A 7,233-nucleotide genomic window follows, 5' to 3' on the forward strand; every position below is an offset into this window, starting at 1 on the left:
TCTTGGGAATCTATAACTCTACACAAGGATATGGTCTGCCCCCACAACTCTCTGTGGCAAGAAGTCCCAAAGACTCTCAAGCTCAAAATAAATTTCTCCTCATCTCAGTCTTAAATTGGCACCCTTTAGTCTGAGACTAATGTTCTCTGGTCCTATTCTTGACTGTGTCTTGGAAGACTGATCGATCCTACTGTGTAAGTTGAGTTTTCTAGATCAAACCATTAAACCCTTGCTATAATATCACTTCAACGACTGGGGCAGAATGACAGTGTTTATTTCTCCCACACACGCAACTTCCCACCTCTCCCACTTCAATAAACGTTTCAAGCCTAACTTCTCTAAACAATTCTGTATTATCTTTATTACAAGTATTTTGTTTCAGTTTTCCTGTTTCCCTCTCTAGGGTGTCCTGTTCATCCTGTTACAGATATCCCTCTGCTAATTTATTCCATTTTGACTCTGTCACAAAGCTTTAATTTTTAAAGCTATGCTGCTGATCTATTAGGATATTTCATCATTGTGGGAGAATTTACCATTGCAGTCATCTTTTCTTCAGATCTGCAAGTAGTATGGATTACTTAGCTTCTCTTCCATATTGTTTTATAACCTGTTATTTATTTTACTGCTTAATTTTTTTTACTAGCTACTTTAAACACAAAAAGACTAAAAGTTCCATCCCAGAGCATTTTATACTCTTCTGCTGAGAGGCAGAACATTTTGGTTCTTACATGTCAGTACCAAGTCCTTTTGGATCAAACAGCGTGAGCAATGGCTCAATTGCCTCTGAATCATAAGGTTCCATGTTCAAATCCCAAACCAGGGCTTGATCAAAAGACAAAGTCAGCACTTCAACACAGTACTGAGGGAATGCCCCCTTTTGGAGAAGACATTAAGCTGACACCCTGTCTGCCTGTTCAGGTGGATAGAAAAGATGTCATTTTGAAGAAGAGCAGAGGAGTTATCCCCAGTGTCCTGACAAATATTTATTCCTCAATTAACATCACCAAATCATATCATCTAGTTGCTATCACTTTGTTGCTTGTGGCTGTTTGTTGATAGAGATCAAATCAGATGCCATTTTGTCCCAAATATAACAGTGACTACATTGCAAAGCAATTTTAGATTTGTGAAAAGTACTGTATAAATTGTTAGTCTTTCCTTCTTTCTGATAACTAGTTGCCATCTGCTTCACCCAATTTCCCCTTTAAGTACACCAGTTGCCGAACTTGATGCCAAAGATCATAGCGTGGAAGCAAGCCATTCAGCCCATTGAGTCCATACCAACTCCCCAAGAGCATCCCATCCAGACCCATACTGCACCCCACTTCCCCACACCCCCCCACCCCCACCAATCCCTGTAACGCTGCATTTCCCATGGCTAATCCACCTCGCCTGCACATCTTTGGACACCATGGGCAATTTCGCATGGCCAATCCATCTAAACTGCCCATCTTGGACTTTGAGGTGCACATGCATTGAGGGTAATGAAAATTATGGTCCTAATGTTGCTGTGCAACTCTGATCAAAATTGGTCAGCAAGTAGAGACATCTTGCATTGCTTCTGCTTCTGCTTCATCCAACAATTCCAGTTTTTGCATGGCCAAACTAATTTTCCTTAAAAGAGTCTGCTGGAGGCCAGAGAAAAAACAGATAATTTTTTTCAACAGTTTTCTTTTAGCCATGAGTAGCACGAGTATTCATCTGGTTCAGTAAAATGCTCTGGATCATCACCACCCTTGTGCACCCCAGCTTTGTCAACCAATAAGAGTATTCAACCCTGACTGTCAAGGAGGAGGATAGATTCAGACAACAGGGCACTCCATTCTCTTTTACACTTGCTAGCTGTCAACTTTAACATTGGCAGGGGCTCAGCTTGAAGTAACCTGTCTACCCCTTTTTTAAAGAGTGATAATTGGCATGAAGGAAGGAAATCTACAACACGAGTGACAAGCAAGTTTGGAAATAATTGCAAATTTTGACATAGAAAAAAACGAAAAGCTTGAAGACAGCCCCTTTGACAATCCCTTTTCAGCTGATGGAATACTTCTGAAGTGTGGTTACTGTTGCAATATAGGAAACATAGCAGCCACGTTGCCCATTGGAAGTTTCTACACCAATGTGATGCTGATCACAAAACCTGATTTCAGTGGCATTCATTGTAAGATCAATGTTGGCCAGGGCCCTAAGGTTAACCAACCTGTTGATCTTCAAAATAATGCCATGGCATTTTTTAAAGTGCTGATGGGGTCCCAGTTTAACATCTGATCTGAAAGGTAGCACTCCCACCATCACATTTAATTAATCCCTCAAGTTGCACTGGAATATCATCCAGGATTTATGTGATTAGGGCCGTAGTGGGACTTGAAGCTGCAATCTAACTCAGAGTAACAGTGTTATAAACTGAACCACAGTGACAGCCAAAAAAGAATCCCCCTCGTCCTCACGTACCACCCCACCAACCTCCGGATCCAACGCATCATCCTCCGACACTTCCGCCATCTGCAATCTGACCCCACCACCAAAGACATCTTACCCTCCCTACCCTTATCTGCTTTCCAGAGGGACCACTCTCTCCATGACTCCCTTGTCTGCTCCACACTCCCCTCCAGCCCCACCACACCCGGCACTTTTCCCTGCAACCGCAGGAAGTGCTACACCTGCCCCCACACCTCCTCCCTCACCCCCATCCCAGGCCCCAAGAAGACTTTCCACATCAAGCAGATGTTCACCTGCACATCTGCCAATGTGGTATACTGCATCCGCTGTACCCGTTGTGGCCTCCTCTACATCGGGGAAACCAAGCGAAGGCTCGGGGACCGCTTTGCAGAATGCCTACGCTCGGTTCGCAATAAACAACTGCACCTCCCAGTCGCGAACCATTTCAACTCCTCCTCCCATTCCTCAGACGACATGTCCATCCTGGGCCTCCTGCAGTGCCACAGCGATGCCACCCGAAGGTTGCAGCCCAATGGTATCAATGTGGATTTCACAAGCTTCAAAATCTCCCCTCCCCCTACTGCATACCAAATCCAGTCCAGCTCGTCCCCGCCTCCCTAACCTGTTCTTCCTCCCACCTATCCCCTCCTCCCACCTCAAGCCGCACCCCCATCTCCGACCTACTAACCTCATCCCGCCCCCTTGACCTGTCCGTCCTCCCTGGACTGACCTATCCCCTCCCTAACTCCCCACCTACACTCACCTTTACTGGCTCCATCCCCGCCTCTTCGACCTGTTTGTTTCCTCTCCACCTATCCTCTCCTCTATCTATCTTCTATCTGCCTCCCCCTCTCTCCCTATTTATTTCAGAACCCCCTTCCCCTCCCCCATTTCTGATGAAGGGTCTAGGTCCGAAACGTCAGCCTTTCTGCTCCTATGATGCTGCTTGGCCTGCTGTGTTCATCCAGCTCTGCACATTGTTGTCACAATGACAGCCAGTCTGGATGCTTCTCAAACAATTTTTCATTTGTTAATGTGTTGTGGGCATTGCTGATTAGACCAGCATTTATTAACCACCCCTAACAACCTGGTGGTGAGTCACTTTCTGGAATCATTCCAGTCCACAGGTGGTAGGTACACTTACAATACTGCTAGGGAGGGAGTTCCAGGTTTTGGATGCAACAACAGTTGCAATACAGCTCCAAGTCAGGATGCTAAGTGACTTGAAAGCAAACTTGCAGCTTTTGTGCTCTCACACATTTACTGCTCTTGTCCTTCTAGGTCATGGAGGTCATGGGTTTGGTAGGTGATATCAAAGGAACCTTATGAATTGCTACAATACATCTTGTAGTAGTACAAACTGCTGCCACTGTGCACTGATGATGGGGGAAGTGAGTGTTGAAGTTGGTGGATTGGATGCCAATGAGCTTCATGAGTGTTGCTGGAGCTGCAGCTATACAGGAGAGTGGACAAAATTCCATCACACTACTGGTTTGTGTTTATAGATGGTGAGCAGGGTTTAGGGAGTCAGGAAGTAAGTTACTTGCTGCAGAATTCCTAATGTCTGACTTGCTCTTACTGCAAATTAAGTGGCTAGTCTAATTTAGTTTCTGAATATGTGAGAATACAAACACACTGAATTTCAAGATGATGAAGAGGTCTATCATACAATAGCAGATTATATATCTTTATCACTTAGTGAGGTTTTAACATTCTTGTGCTTAAGAGGTGTTGTTAAGCATCAAAACTATTAGTGGATACAGAGTTCAGTACATACATGGACAGAGTCGGCTGAGAATTAATCCATAATAAAAAAAGAATTTGTGTATTCAAAGGTAACTTTTTCAAACTTTCCCATTTCCTGATCATTTTCCAGCTAGCAAATTCCAAAACATACACTATATGTTAACCAAGGTCAAAAGTTTAATGAAGTTGACATGATTATATTGATCAAATAGTGGAGTGCCAAGGTCAACGAAGGTAGCACTGCAGAATGCAACATGTAGCGTCTGCAATAAGGGCAAAGCTCCTTAAATATTTCAACCTAGTCTGCAAAGCTTATTCTTGCTGTTCAACTGCAGATAAATATTAAAGAAAATTACTATTTGTAAGGTACACTTATTTCACAAGTTAATAGAATGAACTGTGTACGTGAATATTTTGCCATCCTTCTTCCATGTGAAGTCCTCCTAACTAGAACCTTGACTATTCTTTTAACTGAATGGCAAAAGATTGCTTTGATTAATATTTAATTTACGTGAGCAGCCAATATTTGAGCTAACTCACTGTCTACACATGAGAGCACAAAAAGCCATAGATTGCCTTCTTGATTATGGAACCTACTTAATCAGTGAAGTGATGTGGATTCTCCAGTGACTGTAAGCTTTCAATGTGCAATCAGTGCTTCCATCCAATTGCTTGAATGAGCTTTTAGCTTTTTTTTTATTGATCTGAAGTACTGTATCTAATTCAGGTTGAAGATATCAATCCAGGTTTTTAAGCAAAGTAAAGGAAGCAAATCAGTTTCATTAATGATGCAGCTGTAACTTCTCTGTGTAAGGGCATCTGACAATGAGCAAGGTTATATCACATATACTTCTTTAAAGTTGTTCCATTGAGCTTCAACCTATCTTATGAAATAGCTTTGTCACCGGATTGAAGTTGTGTTTTGCATGTGTACATAATTAATGAATGAAGACGAAGGATAATTCATCCTTCCACAGAAACCTTCAACCTCTACTCATCTCCCACCACCCACCTCTAAAAAACACTACCGCAACATCATCACCTCATGCCAACACTTAATTTCTTCATGGATAGATTTTACACTGCCTAGTAAATGGCAGAATTTGCAAAGGCAGTAACAACAACTTGTATTTGTAGATTACTTTTAACATATTAAAATAATCAAAGATGTGTCATGGGTGCTTCATCACATAAAAGCTAATGTTAAGCCACATAAGGAGATGTTAGGACCAACAGTTTGCCTAAAGAGGCAAGTTCCAAGGAGCCCCAAAGAGGACTGACAAAAGTGGAGAAGCAGTGAAATTCTGGGAGAGAATTGTAAAGTTTAGGCCTAGGCAGATGAAGGCAGAGCTGCAACTGTGGAGAGATTAAGATTGGGACTGTTAAATGGAGCCTGATAGAACAAGTGCAGTGATCTCAATGTTATCAGGCTGCAGAAAACAGCAGAGAGTAGGAGGGTGATACAATGGACTGCTCACCAACAAAACTGAAAATTCTACCTCCTATCACAACACATCCCCTTCCCTTCCAGAAGCATTTAACCCACACGAGGGCCTAATGCTGCTGCCATTAGTATGCACTAAGAGGAAGGCAGGTAGTTACCATGTGGGGAGGCCAGAAAGGAAACCTATTGAGCTTGCATACAGGCTTCCAGAGATGATGGGGAGTACCTGATGGAGGGACATGGTGTCAAAAAAGGAGGGGCTAGCTGGAAGCATAAACATAGACACTGTCACTAAATCATTGAGGATCCTTTCTACACAACACACAAATGTTAGGGACACTTGCTATCTTTCCTTCTCCTTGACATTGTGACTGAAGCTCAAATGTTATAAAAAAAGGTTATAAACAAGTACTGTAGAATCCTGTAATCCTCCATAACAGTAGAACACTGTAATAACCTAACAGTTGGTATTAATGACTGAAGAAAGTATAGTGTCAGTCTCATATGCATCTCACTTGATAGAAGTCTATATACTCAAATCAAGAACCTTTCCAGCATCATCCCCTAATTATAAGGGGATGATAGTGTAGTGATATTGTCACCATGATGAGGTATCCAGTGAAAGAGAAAACAAACAGTATAGGCAATAGGAGGGACTGATGGAGGAGGGGTGTGAAATGAGCAATATAAATCATCAGTGCTGGCCTTTACAGCAATAGTGAATTTGGGAAATTCTTTGATAACAACAGGAAGCAACTCTGGAGAGGATCACACAAAGGTACCACTCAGTGAAGCAAGAAATTGTGAACCTCATTGTCAGCTGGAAGTGAAAGTGGACTATTTGCTATGGCAATGTGAGATAAGTACAAAAAACAGAAATAAGCATTCCTTTTGTCATCTGTAAGCTGCCTACAAAAATAGTGTTTAGTTTATAGTGTTTTTAGCCATGTCAGTGAATTTTTTTTAACATCAAAATTTGTATGTCATCCTTGTCAGGTATTTCCTGGAAATTTTAATATCTTTTGAATATATTACTATGGAAATGATTACATTTGCTAAGCAACAAATTGCAAGTTGCCACAACAAAGACCTTCATCTGGAATGGGGATCGTGGTCCCAAAATCACAATGTTGGAAGATTCAGGGTGGAACATGCATGTAACACAGACCCCAGGGAGGGCTGGAGTCTGTTCAAAATTGTGAAATAGCATCCCTCCCTACTCTCCACTCCACTTTAATTATAAGGGATTGCCAACTCCAGAACACGTGCAGCCTACACACAGCACAAGAAATCGATATAAAAACTTGGAGAATTTGGAGGCAGGATGGCTTCCACATCAAAATATCCATTCCAGGGTGAGGACTGCAATAAAAGTTATGAGCACGACTGCCAAAACAAAACACATTTCCGTGTAATTTTAAATCAAAAAAGGTTGGGCCTTAAGATTTAGGAGTTGGCCATTTGGCCCTTCAAATCTGCTCTGTCATTCAATAAAATCAAGGCTGAACACATTGGGGTTTCAAATCCTTTGCTCTATCTGTACCCCTTCTAGCTATGACTTCATTGTCTTTCACAATTCTCTAACTGAAATTTAAATAAATTCAAAG

The sequence above is a fragment of the Rhincodon typus genome, chromosome 20 (assembly GCF_021869965.1).
Source record: "Rhincodon typus isolate 14 chromosome 20, sRhiTyp1.1, whole genome shotgun sequence".
Classification (NCBI taxonomy): Eukaryota; Metazoa; Chordata; class Chondrichthyes; order Orectolobiformes; family Rhincodontidae; genus Rhincodon; species Rhincodon typus.